The following is a 21200-nucleotide window of genomic DNA, read 5'->3' on the forward strand; positions in this document are numbered from 1 at the left end:
CCCCATCCTTACAACTGTTGCTGTATCTTGTAGAGGTCAGCACAGGTAAAGTGCATTGCAAACATGCCTGGGCAGTGTGCCCAGCGGTCAGCTTCACCAGGAGTGAATCTATACATGGACTGAAGCTTCAGGACAAGAGAAGGTCTAAGAAATGATTATGAAACTGTATCAGAGCCTTTCTTGTCTCAGGGAGCATAACTCTGCATACAAGATGCGTGCCACTCAGATCTGGTTGGCAACTCAGCAGTCACGGCAGTCCTGTGTCAATACAGTGAAAAATGAAAAAGACTCAAGAAGAACAGGCATGAAAAGAAACCTCTTTCCTGTGGCTTCACTGCCTGCTGGCCAGCCCCACCCTCCACAGCCCTAACCTCCACAAAATAGTCTCCATAAGATGGTTCTAGCTTCTGGACTCTGGATCCTTCTTTACATTACTCTATTAGCTCCAAGAATAACAGCGGCACTCCAGTGTTTATCAACAGCTAGGGTTGCCTCTCCTATGGCTTCTCATTCTCCCATCTTGGGTATAAGAGACCCCAGTGTTGAATTCCCTTGTTTAAAGTTTCTGGAGTGGTTTCTATTTTCTTGTCTGGACCCTGACAGATATAAAGTCTATTCACTAAAAATCACTTAGGTAAAGCAAGTAGAGGAAGCAAGAGATCAGTGACTTGGGAAATCTCTCTGAATAATGCTGAAGGTGAAAAAAGTGAAAGTGTTAGTCACTCAGTCATGTCCGACTCTCTGCAACCTCACGGACTGTAGCCCACCAGGCCGCTCTGTCCACGGAATTCTCTAGGCAAGGATACTGGAGTGGGTAGCCATTCAATTACCTGGAGGATCTTCCTGACCCAGGGATTGAACCCAGGTCGCCAGCCTTGTAGTCAGATCCTTTACCATCTCAGCCACCAGGGAAGCCCTAGGTGAAGGAAATGAGAGACCAGTGAATTGGGCCATTCTCTCTGAATAATGTTGAGGCTAGAAAACCTCAATTTACACATTGCAAAACTGAGTGACTGAAAACACTGATGTGTTCAAAATTCTTTTGTTTGGTCAGGACTCAGTTGGGACAACTCAACTCTGCTCCACATACCATCAACTGGGTAGCCCAATCGGGATTAGAAATTCCATTTCCAAAATGCCTTCACTCTGATGGCTCACACCTGGCTGTTGGCTAGGAGTCCAGCTGTGGTTGTGGGTCAGGCCCTTGATTCTTCATGTCTTCATATGGCTATGTTGATCTTCTTTTGGCAGGACCATCTCCATTTAATCAAATTCTTACATAATGGCCCAATGCCCCTGGAATACAAAAGCAGAAGTTTCCAGGCCTGTTCAATGCCTGGAATCAGAAGTCCCAGAATAGGATTTACATCACTGCCAAGCATGTAGGCATCTAGCATTTGGGTTTCCCTGGTGGCTCAGATGGTTAAAAAAAATCTGTCTGCAATGCAGGAAACCCAGATTTGATCCCTGGATGGGGAAGATCCCCTGGAAAAGGGAATGGTAACCCACTCCAGTATCCTTGCCTGGAGAATTCCATGGACAGAGGACCCTGGTGGGCTACAGTCTGTGGGGTTGCAAAGAGTTTGGACATGACTGATCAATTAACATTAGCATCTACTATTCAAAGTAATCACAGAGTAACGGATTTGAGGTAAGGGGAATTTGGCTTCATCTCTATGTGAGAAGTAGCAAGGTAACATGACAAATGAATGTGTCGAATTGGAAATGCTTCTCTGCCACCTTTGAAAGCGTGGTCTACTATATTTGGTTGATAGGATTTCTTGCATTTGTTTGTCTTAGCTTTCTTACTACAGGGCAATATGGCATCAAATTTAACTCAGCCAGGATACAGGAACTTATTCTCCAACTCTCTCCAGATTCCTTCTAATTATTTCTTCCTTAATGCCCGTGAACATTTTTTAACCTGCTTCTCTTATGCCCTTTTCTCTTCCAATCCACCATTTGTGTTTAGTCACCATTGTCTTTTCCATGTACTCATTGAAATGTCTTATTTTCTAATTCAACATGAATCCATAATATTTCTTTTCCCCTCTCAGCTGTAGAGGATTCTCTTTCCTCATTCTTCTTGATACATTCTTCCCATACCTTTTTCCTGGGGTTAACAAAACCTCTCCTTTCCTGATTTATGCCTCAATTACACCCTTTTCAAAGAAAGATTCCTTTATTATACTATCAGATCAGATCAGTCGCTCAGTCTTGTCCGACTCATTGCAACCCCATGAATCACAGCACGCCAGGCCTCCCTGTCCATCACCAACTCCCGGAGTTCACTCAGACTCATGTCCATCGAGTCAGTGATGCCATCCAGCCATCTCATCCTCTGTCATCCCCTTCTCCTCCTGTCCCCAATCCCTCCCAGCATCAGAGTCTTTTCCAATGAGTCAACTCTTCGCGTGAGGTGGCCAAAGTACTGGAGTTTCAGCTTTAGCATCATTCCTTCCAAAGAAATCCCAGGGCTGATCTCCTTCAGAATGTGCCGGTGCCAGCCGGCAAAGTCAATCAGGTCCCGAGAACATGCACGACGGGGCTGAGAAAAGAAACTAAAGCAAGAGAAATCTACAACAAAGATGGGGTCGAGAGGTTCAGACACGTCTCCACGAAGGGACGCAGTCTGACCCCAACTTTATTCAGCATCTTATATTTATACAGAAGAGTGTGAGAAAGACAAGACAGTTAACATTTTTTCTTGGTTGACCTATACATCTTACAAACAGTCACAAGAAATCTTGAGAGCATGGGAATGGCACCCTGTTATTATTTCTTACACCAGATAACATTTCTCTGTGCGTGAGAAGTTTGCACAGAACTCCAGGTGCCTGCAGTAAATAAGTGCCTAATCTCTGGGGTGGCGGGACAGAGAGCTATGTTTGAAAGCAAACCCTCAAGGACTGAGGCAGCTCCCAGAGCTGTGTCCTTCGGACAAACGACCCCGTTCTCACGGGCAGCTCCCCGCAAGAGTGGACTGGTTGGATCTCCTTGCAGTGCAAGGGACTCTCAAGAGCCTTCTCCCAGAATGTCGACATCACTCTTGCCATCTCTTGTTTGACCACTTCCAATTTGCCTTGATTCATGGACCTGACATTCCAGGTTCCTATGCAATATTGCTCTTTACAGCATCTGACCTTGCTTCTATCACCAGTTACATCCACAGCTGGGTATTCTTTTTGCTTTGGCTCCATCCCTTCATTCTTTCTGGAGTTATTTCTCCACTGATCTCCAATAGCATATTGGGCACCTACTGACCTGGGGAGTTTCTCTTTCAGTATCCTATCATTTTGCCTTTTCATACTGTTCATGGGGTTCTCAAGGCAAGAATACTAAAGTGGTTTGCCATTCCCTTCTCCAGTGGACCACATTCTGTCAAATCTCTCCACCATGACCCGCCCGTCTTGGGTTGCCCCATGGGCATGGCTTAGTTTCATTGAGTTAGACAAGGCTGTGGTCCTAGTGTGATTAGATTGACTAGTTTTCTGTGAGTATGGTTTCAGTGTGTTTGCCCTCTGATGCCCTCTTGCAACACCTACCGTCTTACTTGGATTTCTCTTACCTTGGGCGTGGGGTATCTCTTCACGGCTGCTCCAGCAAAATGCAGCCATTGCTCCTTACCTTGGACGAGGGGTACCTCCTCACCGCCGCCCTTCCTGACCTTCAATGTGGGATAGCTCCTCTAGGCCCTCCTGTGCCCATGCAGCCACGGCTACTTGAACATGGGGTTGGTCCTATACAAATGCTTTTTTGGATCCAAAGCCAAATATTGTGCTGTTTGGGGTGTTTAGGGGAAGTCATGGGCCAAGGTGTCTATTACATCATTTGCATTATTTAATGAAGCTAAAAGAAACAATCAATTATAATGTTTTGAAAACACCATCAGAATGTCCTCAAGCCCCACCATAATCCCAAAATTGCAACCAGCTTCATCAACTCATCTTCACATGATCTGATAAACAGAATCATGGTACCCAAGCTCCTTCAAATATTTCCCCTCCACCAAAAATAAATAAATAAAAATGTTCAATGTTGTACACCAACCACAAATGGAAAGAAAATATATACATTCAGTGATTCCTAACTCTGTATTATGAATGGTCATCTCTGTTGGCACTCAGTTTCAGAAGTGTCTTGGTTCATTGTACACTGTATTGTTTGCCACTTATATTTGTTCATGTGACTCCTAGGCCTAAAGAAATGACAACAATTCAATTAACTGTGTATTTAAATCTAAACAACTTTGTAAATTTTTAATTCTAATAATCCTGTAAATTTTGGCCACCTATTGGCCACCAGTAAATAGATTCTGAAACCTTGCAATGAAATTGGATATCACTCCCTGTTCTATATTGATATTTACTTAGTACTTGCTTTTTAAATTATATTCTTCAAAATATTAAAAAGAATATTATTATTCTTCAAATCCAGATTCACAAATACTGAATGTCATCCAAAGTAAGATAGCAATTTAATGTTTAAACTGTGAACTACTCAGACTAGTAGGCTTTATGATGTCAGAAAAATGTCACTGTGTTTTCATGGGAAATTTGAGATCTGCTTTGACACCTTTGAGAGCTATTATAGTGCCCTGGGGAACCTGAACATGAAGTTTGGGGACTGTGGTTCTTGAGCAGTAGTTCCCAGTCAGGAGTGATTTGTCCCCAGAGGATGCTTTGTTGTTACAACAGGGAGGAGGTGTCACCAGCGTCTAGAGAGTAGAGGCCAGTGACACTGCTAAGTATCTTACAATACATTGGAGAGCCCCAGAACAAATGTTGCCAATGCCAAAGCCAAGAAACCCTCTTCTAGAGGTTTGGAAATGGTGAACATGCAGGTTTAGGACCGGAGATATCTTTTTCTCTTTTTTCTAATCTTTGCTTCTTTGTAACTAATCTTTTACAAAAGCCAAGGATCTGATCTAACACTTCTCTTTTGTAAAGATGAGAATATTAAAGATAAATTTCAAAAGTTCAATGAAAGCAAAGCTTCACCTGCTCAGCTCTCATGGGGTTTCTGTCTCATCCAAAACTACTATTGGTTAAAAAAAAAAAAAATCAGTCTTCTGAACTAACACACAAGATATAAGAGGTCTATGTACAGCATAAGAGGTGTATATAGACATTTTTCTCTGTCATATTTTGAATATCTTCTCATACCTGCTTTGGGGACTCAGCCTTGGATTTGTAGGTCTCCTTATTCTCCTCTCAAATATTTCACTTTGCATTGAGGAAAAAAAAAAAAATATATATATATATATAAACATATATATAGACTTCTTTGAAATTTGAGAGGGAAATAGCAAATGTCAAGAAAACAAAGTGGAAGAGAATAAACTAGCTCTGTTAAAATTTTGGAGTGGCAGATCAGGAGATGATCAACAAATTATGGCAAGAGTTGGAAGAAAACTACCCTGAAAAATCTGAGCTTGGTTACAGGGAGAGCATGCATTTAGGGAGATATGGAATAGTGGGCCATGTGGAGTTTGTAGGTAAACAGGCAGGACAGACATGTGAGTGAATAACAATGTTGAATATAGTCCATAGTCTCACAGAGATCTTAGTGATGCTGTGCTGTGCTTAGTCACTCAGTCATGTCTGACTCTTTGTGACTCCATGGACTGTGGCCAACCAGGCTGCTCTGTTCATGGGGATTCTCCAGGCAAGAGTACTGGAATGAATTGCCATGCCCTCCTTCAGGGGATCTTTCCAACCCTGGGATTGAAGCCAGGCCTCCCGCATTGCAGGCAGATTCTTTACCATCTGAGCCACCAGGGAAACCCAAGAATACTGGAGTGGGTAGTCCATCCCTTCTCCAGGGGATCTTCCTGACCCAGGAATCTAACCGGGGTTTCCTGCATTACAGGCAGATTCTTTACCAGATGAGCTCCCAGGGAAGCCCTTAGCGATGCTATGTGAGACAAAAGATGAACAAGCCAGGAGCCTTGGGAAAGATTTCACAGAGGAGGTGAAATTCACTTTAGGTCCTAAGGAATTGTTAGGGTGCTATACGGGGAAATGATAAGGCTCATCTGGACGACTGTAAGAGCATGTGCAAAGCAAGGGGTGGTGAGAGCATCACTTAGAAAGTGGTAGAAATTGTGTGCACTGGAAATCTGGGGTGGAGGGACTGGAGAGGTGGGAACAGAGACGGAGGCTCACACATCTGATGGTCTTGAGTGAGCAGGATCCTCCCGTCACACTAGCAAAGAAAACCTTGAGAGCAACAAAGGTTAAGCCAGGGATCGGTCACCAACAGTTCAGCTTGGAGTGAGATTGGAGGGAAATACAGTGAGGGGCTGAGTTGCCATGATAGCCCCCAGGGTCCAACCAGTGCAGCAATGCAAGGACGAGAGACGTTTGGGGTCTAACTCCTCAGACGTTTCACTTGGAGATAACCGGACACTCTAAGGGCACTTGATGCCGGCACAAAAAGCAGGTAGAGACAGTCCCCTCCGATCCTTAATGCCTGGAGAGAGACGGGGTGGGGGAAGCAGAGGGAAAGACAAACCAATGAGAGATCATGGACGCTCATGCTTGGTCCTTCAAGGCTCAAGATTACCAGTGTGCCTCATCCAGGGAATGCACTTACTCCTCTCAAAAGTAATTTTTCCCTTTGGGGAAATGATTTTAAACTGCTCAGTACCTGAACATCATAAATTCATTCTAACTAATGTTCCTTTTCAGATTAATTACTCAGAATGGATTGCACACTTTTATGAGGTAAACAGATCTAATGATTTGTAAACTTCCCCCAGCCTGCTGTGTGTTGTGCTGTTTCTCCTTGAAACTGTCACCGTTTTATTTACTTGTGCTGGTGAATATACTCCCTCGCAAAGAACGAAGCTATCAATTCAGGGTTCTGGGCAAGAGATGAACTTAATTTCTAATTTAAATATAAATTTGGCATAAAGATGGCAGCTGTTCCCCTAGTGCCGCTGTTGGAGCAGGTTCGCAAGCACCTGAGGTGGGAATTCCCTTGTGGTTCAGTGGCTAAGACTCCGCCCTCTCCCTGCCGAGGGCCCCAGTTCAATCCCTGGTTGGGGAACTAAAATCCCACAATGTGCATGGGGTGGCCAAAAAAAAAAAGAAAAGAAAAAAAACTGAAGTCAAGCACCTGAAGTTGATGAATATTCCCTCCTTGTCTATGGGAAAAGATAGTGAGAAAAAGTTTCTTAAACACCACTTTGTTCCTAATTCTCTTTTGCCTACAGGAGCCTACGAATAAGAACCCAGGCATCTGCGATTCTTAGAACTTGGTGCTGTTGGCTTTTCACCTATTGAGGGGCTTTGCTGATGGTTGGGCAGCAAAAGAGTCTCCGAGAAAGGCCAGGAGAGCGCGTAAGGAGAGGACCCCACAGGCAACCTCCCAGGGTGTGGATTAACACTAATTCTATTCGTCTGTTTCTTACTCTTCTCCTTCTCCTCCTCTTTCACCCGTCCCTCCTCCTCCTCCTTCTTCTTTTTATTTTAAGAGATGGAGAGGAATATTGTATCATATGGTAGATAAGTTGGCTGGAGGCAAAGAACTAGAGATCCCATGGTGGTTTGGAGAGACTTTAGCCCTCCCATAATCACCATAACCTGAGCAATTAAAAAACAGTTTGATACGGATTTGCTTTTATCAGCTAAACCAGGAGGCTCTCCTGTTGAACATAATTTCACAAAACAATTAGCACAAGACAAGGACACTCTGTGATCATGATGGAACAAGAAGAAAACAGGACTCCTGGGTAGTCGTGTCTAAACACACACAGGATACTGCCCAAACCACAAAATATGACCAAAGGTTACCCACCCCCAGCTCACATGACTGATTCCTGCCTTTTCCCACCTCGTAGATAAGACACTGAGACAATCACAGAACCAATTCTACTTTCTAAATTCACTCATCCAAAGTAAAATAAAGGACAGAAATGTATGGACCTAACAGAAGCAGAAGATATTAAGAAGAGATGGCAAGAATACACAGAAGAACTGTACAAAAAAGATATTCATGACCCAGATAATCACGATGGTGTGATCACTGACCTAGAGCCAGACGTCCTGGAATATGAAGTCAAGTGGGCCTTAGAAAGCATCACTACGAACAAAGCTAGTGGAAGTGATAGAATTCCAGTTGAACTATTCCAAATCCTGAAAGATGATGCTGTGAAAGTGCTGCACTCAATATGCCAGCAAATTTGGAAAACTCAGCAGTGGCCACAGGACTGGAAAAGGTCAGTTTTCATTCCAATCCCAAAGAAAGGCAATGCCAAAGAATGCTCAAACTACTGCACAATTGCACTCATCTCACATGCTAGTAAAGTAATGCTCAAAATTCTCCAAGCCAGGCTTCAGCAATATGTGAACCGTGAACTTCCTGATGTTCACGCTGGTTTTATAAAAGGCAGAGGAACCAGAGATCAAATTGCCAACATTTGCTGGATCATGGAAAAAGCAAGAGAGTTCCAGAAAAACATCTATTTCTGCTTTATTGACTATGCCAAAGCCTTTGACTGTGTGGATCACAATAAATTGTGGAAAATTCCTCAAGAGATGGGAATACCAGACCACCTGACCTGCCTCTTGAGAAATCTGTATGCAGGTCAGGAAGCAACAGTTAGAACTGGACATGGAACAACAGACTGGTTCCAAATAGGAAAAGGAGTGTGTCAAGGCTGTATATTGTCACCCTGCTTATTTAAATTCTATGCAGAATACATCATGAGAAACGCTGGACTGGAAGAAACACAAGCTGGAATCAAGATTGCCAGGAGAAATATCAATAACCCAGATATGCAGATGACACCACCCTTATGGCAGAAAGTGAAGAGGACCTAAAATCTTCTTGATGAAAGTGAAAGTGGAGAGTGAAAAAGTTGGCTTAAAGCTCAACATTCAGAAAACAAAGATCATGGCATCTGGTCCCACAACTTCATGGGAAATATATGGGGAAACAGTGGAAACAGTGTCAGATTTTATTTTTCTGGGCTCCAAAATCACTGCAGATGGTGACTGCAGCCATGAAGTTAAAAGACACTTACTTCTTGGAAGGAAAGTTATGACCAACCTAGATAGCATATTCAAAAGCAGAGACATTACTTTGCTAACAAAGGTTCGTCTAGTCAAGGCTGTGGTTTTTCCTGTGGTCATGTATGGATGCGAGAGTTGGACTGTGAAGAAAGGTGAGTGCCGAAGAATTGATGCTTTTGAACTGGGGTGTTGGAGAAGACTCTTGAGAGTCCCTTGGACTGCAAGGAGATCCAACCAGTCCATTCTGAAGGAGATCAACCCTGGGATTTCTTTGGAAGGAATGATGCTAAAGCTGAAACTCCAGTACTTTGGCCACTTCATGCGAAGAGTTGACTCATTGGAAAAGACTCTGATGCTGGAGGGACTGGGGGCAGGAGGAGAAGGGGACGACAGAGGATGAGATGGCTGAATGGCATCACTGACTCGATGGACGTGAGTTTGAGTGAACTCTGGGAGTTGGTGATGGACAGGGAGGCCTGGCGTGCTGTGATTCATGGGGTCGCAAAGAGTCAGACACAACTGAGCGACTGATCTTATCTTATCTGAATTAAATCTCCCAGGTCATACATGTGTGTGTGCTCAGATGTTCAGTCAACTCTTTTTGACCCCATTGACTATAGCCTGCTAGGTTCTTTTGTCCGTGGGATTCTCCAGATAAGAATACTGGAGTGGGTTGCCACTTCCTTCTCCAGGGGATCTTCCCAACCCAGGAATGGAACCCGGGTCTCTTGCATTGGCAGGCAGATTCTTTACCACTGAGCCACGTAGGAAGCCCTGACTGAATGGCAATTCCATGGTTATGAATTGTGAAGGACAGCCTGCCGCCACCTCCTGCCCTTTCCTTCCTGGATATAGCCCAGTGGGTGTAATCATGACCTTAGCTTTGCCAGCAGTGAGTGACCTCTCTTATTGGTTGGGCAACATGGGCTTGGCTCTGTCCTTCTCTGCCTTGGTAGAGGGTTGACCCCGGGAGAACATGATGCATCTCAGCTTCTCCAGGCTGCACATATGAAGCTCTAGAAGCCCCACCTGGTCCAACTCAGCCTAATACTATCTGAGGCAGGGATGGGAAGGTTGGCTTGATCCTGGAATGTAGTGAATCATCTCCTTTGACTCTCAAGCTAACCAATACATCTAATTTTACCTTTATTTGTAATAAAGATTATGCAGCTTGCTTTATTTTTCAATTTGTTGAGGAACTGATTGGGGTTGTGGAGTGCTATTTGGGGTACCCATTGGATGTCCCAACTGAGGTGTTTCAGGATACATACAATTGAATCTCCTTTAACATGGACTGGTTTGATCTCCTTGGACATCACCAATTCAATGGACATGAACTTGGGCAAGCTCCAGGAAATGGTGAGGGACAGGGAAGCCTGATGTCCTGCAGATCAAGGGGTCACAAAGAGTTGGACATAACTTGGTGATTGAGCAACAGCAATGATTGAATCATCTAATCCATCTGCCACTGAACATTATTAAAGTCTCTTTTAGAGCAAGCTTATTTTGACCTCCAAGTGCTTAGCTTGTTTTCAAGATCAAGGGTGTGAGAAATATAATTTACATATCTCAGAAATTTCTCTCTGGGTTGCCTTTAGTATTAATTCACATTTAGAGTGAAGCATAAGGCAGCAATTCTTTCTGGAGGAATCAATTCTAAAAGACATGTACCTCTGTCATGATGTTTCTGAGTCATTTCTGCTTTCAAGGTTTCTCACAGATGTACTCCCAAGGACCAGCTAAATGAATTGGTCATTGCTGGGTTCCCATATGCCATCCCCAACAAGGATCTGTCCCCTCTCTGTGTGATGGTCAATGGTGCATTCTGTTCACCCCAGTATATCAGAATTAATCCCTGCCTCACAGAAACGCAAAACAAGTGATAGCAGGACACGTGGGCAGAAAGGAGAAACGTTAATGACCCTGAGAAGGGGCGCCACAGTATAAACACTTTAAAAAATGTTTATTGGAGTATAATTGATTTATTAAAACGATGCTGTGTTAGTTTCAGGTGTGTGGCAAAGTGCTTCATCTATATATCTATGTATCTTTATCTATATCTCCATTCTTTTTCAGGTTCTCTTTGCATATGAAACATGCAACATGCAGGCATGCTCAGTCATGTCCAATTCTTTGTGACCCCATGGACTGTAGCCCACCAGGTTCCACTGTCCATGGGATTTTCCAGATAAGAATACTGGAGTGGGTTGCCATTTCCTCCTCCAGGGCATCTTCCTGGACCAGGGATTCAACTCACATCTCTTATGTCTCCTGCATTGGCAGGTGGATTCTTTACCACTGAGCCACTTGGGAAGCCCCCTTTTCACATATAAGTTATTACAGAATATTGAGTAGAGTTTTCAGTGCTATCCTTCAGTTCAGTTCAGTTCAGTTCAGTCGCTCAGTCATGTAAGACTCTTTGCAACCCCGCGAACTGTAGCATGTCAGGCCTCCCTGTCCATCACCAACTCCCAGAGTTCACTTAAACTCATGTCCATCGAGTCGGTGATGCCATCCAGCAATCTCATCCTCTGTCGTCCCCATCTCCTACCCCCAATCTCTCCCAGCATCAGGGTCTTTTCCAATGAGTCAACTCTTCTCGTGAGGTGGCCAAAGTACTGGAGTTTCAGCTTTAGCATCATTCCTTCCAAAGAACACCCAGGACTGATCTCCTTTAGATGGACTGGTTGGATATCTTTGCAGTCCAAGGGACTCTCAAGAGTCTTCTCCAACACCACAGTTCAAAAGCATCAATTCTTCGGTGCTCAGCTTTCTTCACAGTCCAACTCTCACATCCATATATGGCTACTGGAAAAACAATAGCCTTGACTAGATGGACCTTTTTTGGCAAAGTAATGTCTCTGCTTTTGAATATGCTGTTTAGGTTGGTCATAACTTTCCTTCCAAGGAGTAAGCGTCTTTTAATTTCATGGCTGCAGTCACCATCTGCAGCGATTTTGGAGCCCCAAAAAATAAAGTCTGACACTCTTTCTACTGTTTCCCCATATATTTCCCATGAAGTGATGGTACCAGATGCCATGATCTTCGTTTTCTGAATGTTGAGCTTTAAACCAACTTTTTCACTCCTCTTTCACTTTCATCAAGAGGCTTTTTAGTTCCTCTTCACTTTCTGCCATAAGGATGGTGTCATCTGCATATCTGAGGTTAGTGATATTTCTCCCGGCAATCTTGATTCCGGCTTGTGCTTCTTCCAGTCCAGCGTTTCCATGATGTACTCTGCATATAAATTAAATAAGCAGGGTGACAATATACAGCCTTGACAGACTCCTTTTCCTATTTGGAACCAGTCTGTTGTTCCATGTCCAGTTCTAACTGTTGCTTCCTGACCTGCATATAGGTTTCTCAAGAGGCAGGTCAGGTGGTCTGGTATTCCCATCTCTTGAAGAATTTTCCACAGTTTATTGTGATCCACACAGTCAAAGGCTTTGGCATAGTCAATAAAGCAGAAATAGATGTTTTTCTGGAACTCTCTTGCTTTTTCCATGATCCAGCAAATGTTGGCAATTTGATCTCTGGTTCCTCTGCCTTTTCTAAAACCAGCTTGAACATCTGGAAGTTCACAGTTCATGTATTGCTGAAGCATGGATTGGAGAATTTTGAGCATTACTTTACTAGCGTGTGAGAGAGAGAGAGAGAGATCAGTCACTCAGTCGTGTCCGACTCTTTGCGACCCCATGAATCACAGCACGCCAGGCCTCCCTGTCCATCACCAACTCCCGGAGTTCACCCAGACCCACGTCCATCGAGTCAGCGATGCCATCCAGCCATCTCATCCTCTGTTGTCCCCTTCTCCTCCTGCCCCCAATCCCTCCCAGCATCAGAGTCTTTTCCAGTGAGTCAACTCGTTGCATGAGGGGGCCAAAGTACTGGACTTTCAGCTTTAGCATCATTCCTTCCAAAGAAATCCCAGGGCTGATCTCCTTCAGAATGGACTGGTTGGATCTCCTTGCAGTCCAAGGGACTCTCAAGAGTCTGCTCCAACACCCCAGTTCAAAAGCATCAATTCTTTGGCGCTCAGCCTTCTTCACAGTCCAACTCTCACATCCATACATGACCACAGGAAAAACCATAGCCTTGACTAGATGGACCTTTGTTGGCAAAGTAATGTCTCTGCTTTTGAATATGCTATCTAGGTTGGTCATAACTTTCCTTCCAAGGAGTAAGCGTCTTTTAATTTCATGGCTGCAGTCACCATCTGCAGTGATTTTGAAGCCCAGAAAAATAAAGTCTGACACTGTTTCCACTGTTTCCCCAACTATTTCCCATGAAGTGAGATGAGTGCAATTGTGCAGGAGTTTGAGCATTCTTTGGCATTGCCTTTCTTTGGGACTGGAATGAAAACTGACCTTTTCCAGTCCTCTGGCCACTGCTGAGTTTTCAAAATATGCTGGCATATTGAGTGCAGCACTTTCACAGCATCATCTTTCAGGATTTGAAATAGCTCAACTGGAATTCCATCAGCTCCACTAGCTTTGTTCGTAGTGATATTTTCTAAGGCCCACTTGACTTCACATTCCAGGATGTCTGTCTCTAGGTGAATGACCCCACCATTGTGATTATCTGGGTCGTGAATATCTTTTTTGTATAGTTCTTCTGTGTATTCTTGCCACCTCTTCTTAATATCTTCTGCTTCTGATAGGTCCATATCATTTCTGTCCTTTATCGATCCCATCTTTGCATGAAATGTTCCCTTGGTGTCTCTAATTTTCTTTCTTTTTTGGGGGGGCGGGGGTCTATTGTCTTTTATTTTTTTTCTAATTTTCTTGAAGAGATCTCTAGTTTTTCCCATTCTGTTGTTTTCCTCTGTTTCTTTGCATTGATTGCTGAGGAAGGCTTTCTTATCTCTTCTTGCTATTCTTTGGAACTGTGCATTCAGATGCTTATATCTTTCCTTTTCTCCTTTGCTTTTCGCTTCTCTTCTTTTCACTAATAGGCCTTAGCTATTTGTAAGGCCTCCCCAGACAGCCATTTTGCTTTTTTTGCACTTCTTTTCCATGGCAATGGTCTTGATCCCTGTCTCCTGTACAATGTCACGAACCTCAGTCCACAGTTCATCGGGCACTCTATCTATCAGATCTAGGCCCTTAAATCTATTTCGAACTTCCACTGTATAATCATAAGGGATTTGATTTAGGTCATACCTCAATGGTCTAGTGGTTTTCCCTACTTTCTTCAATTTAAATCTGAATTTGACAATAAGGAGTTCATGATCTGAGCCACAGTCAGCTCCTGGTCTTGTTTTTGCTGACTGTATGGAGCTTCTCCATCTTTGGCTGCAAAGAATACAATCAATCTGATTTCGGTGTTGACCATCTGGTGATGTCCATGTGTAGAGTCTTCTCTTGTGTTGTTGGAAGAGGGTGTTTGCTATGAGCAGTGCATTCTCTTGGTAAAACTCTATTGGCCTTTGTCCTGCTTCATTCTGTATTCCACGGCCAAATTTGCCTGATACTCCAGGTGTTTCTTGACTTCCTACTTTTGCATTCCAGTCCCCTATAATGAAAAGGACATCTTTTTTGGGTGTTAGTTCTAAAAGGTCTTGTAGGTCTTCATAGAACCGTTCAACTTCAGCTTCTTCAGCATTACTGGTTGCTATCCTTTTTAGTTATCTATTTTATATTTAGTATTGTATATATGTTAACCCCAATCTCCTAATTTATCACTTCCCCCTATGTTTTCCCTTTGGCAATTGTAAGTGTGATTTTGAGATCTGTGAGAAGTCTGTTTTTGTTTTGTAATAAGTTCATTTGTATCATTTTTTATTATATACCACACTTAAGTGATACCATATGATATTTCTCTTTCTCTGAGTTACTTCACTTAGTATGAGAATTTCTAGGCCTATCCATGTGATTGTAAATGGCATTATTTTGTTCTTTTTTATGGTTGAGTAATATTCAATTATACCACATCTTCTTTATCTATTCATCAGTAGATGGACATTTAGGTGGCTTTCAAGTCTTGGCTATTATAAACACAGCTGTAATAAGCATTGGATAGCATGTATCTTTTCAAATTGCGATTTTTTTCTGCATACATGCCCAGGAGTGAGATTGCTGGATCGTGTGGTTGCTCTGTATTTAGTTTACACATGACCCCCATATTGTTCCCCATGGTGGCTGTACCAGTTTACATTCCTACCAACAGTGTATGAGGGTTCCCTTTTCTCCACACCCTCTTCAGCATTTACAGTTTGCAGATTTCTTAATGATAGTCATCTGACCAGTGTAAGGTCATACCTCATTTTAGCTTTGACTTGCGTTTTTCTAGTAATTGGTGATGCTGAGCATCTTTTAATGTGCCTTTTGGCCATATGTATGCCTTCTTTGGAGAAATGTCTATTTAGACCTTATGTAAATTTTTTGATTGGGTTGTTTGTTTGTTTGTTTGTTTGTTTTTAATAGTGAGCTGCATGAGCTGTTCATATATTTTGGAGATAAATGCCTTGTCGGTTGCATCGTTTGATGAAGCAAAAGTCAGTGTTAGCCAGGGTGGTCTGATGATGGTTTATTTGTTGATGCATTGCTAACACCATTTGAACTCCAAAAGTATAGACTCATGAAGAAAGTCACATAGATGGGGCTTTCAAAGGTGCTCCCAGAGTTTGGAGACTTCTAGGTGAGGTAAAGTTTACCCCAGAAGCTAAAATAAGTGGAAATCTACACCCACTAAGGGCTGCGCACCATTAATAGGGAACCTTCCTTGAGAGGTGGTTTCATTTCACTCCCAACAGGGCTACAGTGTTTATAATAAAAAAGACAAGATAGTTTTTAAAAACCAATCTAGAATATTCTTAATGGCATGATATACTGCAATAATTATCTTATTGTCCAAAAATGAGAATGGAAAAGTTTGAAGAGATCCTGGGGTGTAAGAATGACATCATTGAAGGATTTGCCAGTTTACCCAGTCCTCCACCGGGAAAGTGTGCATTAAATCTAGAGCGCTCCTCCTTGTCATCTGGACAGATAATCATCTGCAGTGTTTTTACAGATTGATGGAAATCTTCCTTATGAAACATTCATATCCCTCCATTCTAACCCAGTCTGCTCACTGAGCAACTTCTAGGTCACGTCATGGTTCCTTGTGTAAACTTACATAACTGAAGGGGTGCTCTAAGAAAATTCATGGTACCAGTTATAGAGCTACTTTTAACTCCATGATAAGTAACTCAGTTGTCACTCTAGTTTCTGTCTACACCTTGAAAATGTATTAGATTGAGATACTTTCTAGTGGAACTGCAGTTTTTCAAAGACTCCAAAACCTCCTGTGCATCCAGCAGCTCTGTGACGTGGCCACTGGGCTTCCTTCTTGGGCACTTCTTGACCTGCCTCCTGTCCTCTGTGCATCAACATAGTCTTTCTGGGTTTTCCTATCAGTATCACATGCCTTTGTTATGGTCCAGTTCAGTTCAGTCGCTCAGTCGTGTCCAACTCTTTGTGACCCCATGAACCACAGCACACCAGGCCTCCTTGTCCATCACCAACTCCTGGAGTTTACCCAAACTCATGTCCATTGAGTCGGCGATGCCATCCAGTCATCTCATCCTCTGTCGTCCCCTTCTCCTATTGCCTTCAATTTTTCCCAGCATCTGTGTCTTTTCAAATGAATTAGCTCTTCTCATCAGGTGGTCAAAGTATTGGAGTTTCAGCTTCAGCATCAGTCCTTCCAATGAACACTCAGGACTGATCTCCTTTAAGATGGACTGGTTGGATCTCCTTGTAGTCCAAGGGACTCTCAAGAGTCTTCTCCAACACCACAGTTCAAAAGCATCAATTCTTCGGCACTCAGCTTTCTTTATAGTCCAACTCTCACATCCATACATAGTCTGGTACTGGTTTTCAACAGTTTTGGTGATGCAACCTTGTCCCAGTTGGAGCAATTTGCCTGCAAGTAGCCTCCTGGGAAGAAGGAAGCCTTGGGTCTGCTTTGAGAAGAGAGGGAGAACCATTGCTCACAACCCTGTCATCAGGAGTGCTTCCTTGCCCTGCAAGGAGGCCCTTTATGAACAGTCCACACCCACAAGGGAGTCAGCTGACAAGTCAGCTTTGGTATAGCAGCCAGTTTTCCTCTCCTGCCTTGCTGGCCAGTGTCACAGGCTGCCTGGGTCCATATCTGAGGTTCACCTCCAGCCAGCTTCCAATGCACAGAGCCATGACCTCTGTGACCCTCCAAGGCTGGTCCCCACTCACTGGCCAGGCCTTGGTTCCAGCCTTTCTGATCAGAAGCTTGGGGTTTTACCCCACTCTTCTCTCAAACTCCTTATGGTCTTGGGTTTCCAAGTCACAAAAGAAAATTATTTTGATGCAAATGTACCAAGTGCATTTTACCTTAGCCTGCTTTCATGTAGCCACTTCATTGGCTGTGAAATGTCATATTCCCTCCACCCCCATGAAGCCATTTCGCAGGCACACGCTCAGGGCTGGGGGATCTCCTGGGGGCTGCCTGGATGGGTCCTTCTGTGTAAGTACCGCATGCCAACTGATGGTCCCTGGAGCTACCGGACGGATCCTTCTGACTCCCCCTGTTCTCCGGGCTTCACTGTGACTGTCTGTCACCCAATTCCCTCCCAGGGCTCTCTTTAATTCTCCTGCTAACTGACCTCTATGCCCCCATTTTCTCAAAATGAAATATGGGCTCAGCCTGAAAGAAAAGTATTGAATTACTTTTTCAGAGAACATTATGATATTTAAGCTGTATGGACTGTCATGAATGTGTTCACTGAGTTTTGGACTTTGTGTATGTTTCCTAGATATGAAATTAAAAGCTCAAGTAGTCTTCTACTTAACATCCTTGGGACCTAACCCTTCTCTAAATAGACATGGATACTTACATTTGTGTATATTTGTAACTAAAAAATGAATATTTTTTTCTTATTGCAAGGTGAAGGAAATGATCAAAACCAGAATATCAGGAAATCATTTATATAATGCCTGGATTTTTCTAAGACTATAAAGGCAAAATGAAAAATATCACAAAATATAATAGCACAAAATATCTAACTCCAGTAAAATACTATAGATTTCAGTAAAAATAACTGCTTAGGGGTCACATGGAGAGGGCAGGTTGGACAATATTTTGCAGACTGACAGCCATAAAAGATTGTTTTCTTATTTCATTAAATAATGCACTAAAAGTGTCTCAGTGCTAAACAATCTGCCTGCAGTGAAGGAGACTCAGGTCTGATCTCTGGGTTGCGAAGATCTCTTGATAAAGGAAGCGGTAACCCACTCCAGAATTCTTACCTGGGAAATCCCATGGACAGAGGAGCCTGGTGGGCTGCAGTCCATGGGGTCACAAAGAGTTGGACACAACCGAGCGAGTAAACAACAACAAATCACATTACACCACTCTTCAGCAAAAACCTGGAAAGTTCTCTACCTGTGTTCAGTTGCATTTAAAAGAAAAACTGTATCAAACAAAACTGGAAGACCCAACCTCAATAAGCAGCTACCCTAGAATACTCACCTTTGGACCCACCCTGAAAATGATTGGCACAAGTGCAGAAAACTTTCTGGAAAATTCCATTCTCTATCCTTCCTATGCATGAATTCCCACTCCCACTTCCTCGATGTCTGATGAAACAGGAATCCTGAGTCTGTTGACCCCCAAATTGTCTGCATGAGGGTATAGCTTTAATATAGTCTTAGGTTGCTGTGCATGAGAATGGAAATGCGTGTACTGAGGATTTTTTTCTTTTGTTTTTTATCTTTGGGAACTAATAGCTGAAATGGTCTTTGGAGTGGGAGATGCCGTAATTGGTTTTGGACGGCCCTTGGCAGGAGAGCCACAATCAATCACACTAAAGAGTGTGAACTTGGGACAGACAGCGGAGTCGAGGAGATGGATTAGAGAGTGCAGCTGCTGGCAGAAGCTCCTCTGCTGATCTTTCTTTTCAGCCTTCTTTCCTTGACAATTCATTAATCAACTAACACACATTTGTTAAGCTCCTATTATTGAATGTCTACCTGCGTGGGGGGTTCCATAGAGAACAGAATAAGTACTGATAAGAGAGACAATGCTGATTACAAAATAACAACTGCCCCTTTTTATTAATGACCACCCATGGGCTCTCAAGGAATGCTGTGCTTCACACAGGTTGTTTATGGTTCTCGGGGAGTCACTGCATGGTGGTAATGCCAGCCCCATTCTAAATATGAAGAAGTCAACGCTCAAAGCAGTGAAACTCACTAAAAGCCTTCAAATAAGTAGTGAAAGAGTAAGACAATATCACTATGCCATTCATTATGATGGTGATGTCACAGTCATTCAGTATCCATGGGGGATTGGTTCCAGGACTCCCACGGATATCAAAATGCAAGGATGCTCAAGTCTCTTTTATAAAATGGCATCGAATTTGCCTATAACCTACATATATCCTCCTGTATTCTTTAAATCATCTCTAGATAACTTAGAATACCTAATAAACATAAGTGCTATGTAAACACAGTTGACACTTGATCACCAGAGATTTGAACTGTGCAGATCCACTTCCATGTGAATTTGTTTCACTAAATCCATACTCCTGCTGATGCTGCTAAGTCACTTCAGTCGTGTCCGACTCTGTGCGACCCCATAGATGGCAGCCCACCAGGCTCCCCCCTCCCTGGGATTCTCCATACTACAAGACTATGAAACCTGCAGTGAGCTGAATCTGGGGTGCGGATGTGGAACCCAGATACAGAAGACTGATTTGAAAGTTATACTGGGATTTTTGGGTGTAGGTTGGGGGCCCTAAACCTCTCACTGTTCAAGGGTCAATTTTAGTTGTAAATGCAGAGTAAATGTCATGTAAATAGTTGCCAGTGGATGGAAAATTCAAGTTTTGCCTTTCAGAACTTTCTGGAATTTTCAAAAATTTCCCATCTTCAGTTGGTTGAATCATGTAGAACATGTGGACATGGAAGGCTGACTGTGGTTATCATAAGATAGATAGTAAGCACTTTATTGCATGCATGACAACTCTTATCCTATGAAGAGCTTAGAAAAATTAAAGAAGTGTAAGATTCCATCTTCATCCTGGAGGAAACCAAACTCATCATCATCTGGGATTACAACATATACATTTTCTCAGGCCCCATCCACAATTTAATGATGCCAACAATTTTGTACCAACACAAGAGGTGCATGAGAATAAGGAGATGAGAATGACCCTAAAAGGATAAGTCTGTGGAGAATCACACCACTGTTGTTCAGTCACTAAGCATGTCTGACTCTGTGATCCCGTGGACTGCAGCACACCTGGCTCTGTCCTTCACCATCTCCTAAAGTTTGCTGAGGTTCATGTCCATTGAGTTGGTGATGCTGTCTAACTCACCTTATCCTCTGCCATGCTCTTCTCTTCCTGCCCTCAATTTTCCCTATCATCAGAGTCTTTTCCAATGAGTCAGCTCTTCACATCAGATAGCCAAAGCTTCCACTTCAGCAGCAGTCCTTCCAATGAATATTCAGGGTTGATTTCCTTTGGGATTGACTGGTTTGATGTCCTTGCAGTCCAAGGGACTCTCAGGAATCTTCTCCCGCACCACAATTCGAAAGCATCGATTCTTCGGCCCTCAACCTTCTTTATGGTCCAACTCTCACATTTGTACATGACTACTGGAAAAACCATAGCTGTGACTACATGGACCTTTGTCAGCAAAAAGAATCACATGGAATGGTTAAAAGAGCTCTTCTCAAGAACACAGGCTCCTGTTCCAGACTCTATTCTTGAAAGATTTCAGGTAAGGACTTTCATTTCTATGAGGCTCAGCTTCCCTGCCTGGAAATGGGACAGGTGCAGGCTTACCTGCTTCCCAAATTTGAAAGATGATAATATTGGATATGTTTTAAGACTGTAGACATTGGGCCTGTTGTACATATAGTAAGTCCCCTGTATACAAATGAGTGATGTTCTGAGAGCATGTTCATTAAGCCAGTTTTGTTAGTCAGTAATATAGTACTGTATTATAATAAGTTTATAATACTTTTCACACAAATGATACATAAAAAACAATAAAGAAGACATTTTAATCTTATAGTCCAGTACCTTGATAAGTACAGTAGGAAGTACAACAGCTGGCATACAGGGGTTGGCAAGAAGGGCACAGACAAGGAAAGTTCCAACTGGAGGAGGGAGTGGAGGGAGGAGATGATAGAGTGGATATAGCGAGTCTTTCC

General features: G+C 43.0%; 1 long non-coding RNA gene across 1 annotated transcript; it reads left to right on the forward strand.

Annotated features, from left to right (window-relative positions):
* The first annotated feature begins 6693 nt into the window (after positions 1-6693).
* Positions 6694-19676, forward strand: LOC123330634. The gene is made up of 3 exons (XR_006546672.2): positions 6694-6728; positions 7220-7379; positions 18767-19676. It is a non-coding gene; the product is annotated as an uncharacterized LOC123330634 (long non-coding RNA).
* The last annotated feature ends 1524 nt before the right edge of the window (positions 19677-21200 follow it).

Source organism: Bubalus bubalis, chromosome 19, assembly GCF_019923935.1.
Source record: "Bubalus bubalis isolate 160015118507 breed Murrah chromosome 19, NDDB_SH_1, whole genome shotgun sequence".
Taxonomy (NCBI): domain Eukaryota; kingdom Metazoa; phylum Chordata; class Mammalia; order Artiodactyla; family Bovidae; genus Bubalus; species Bubalus bubalis.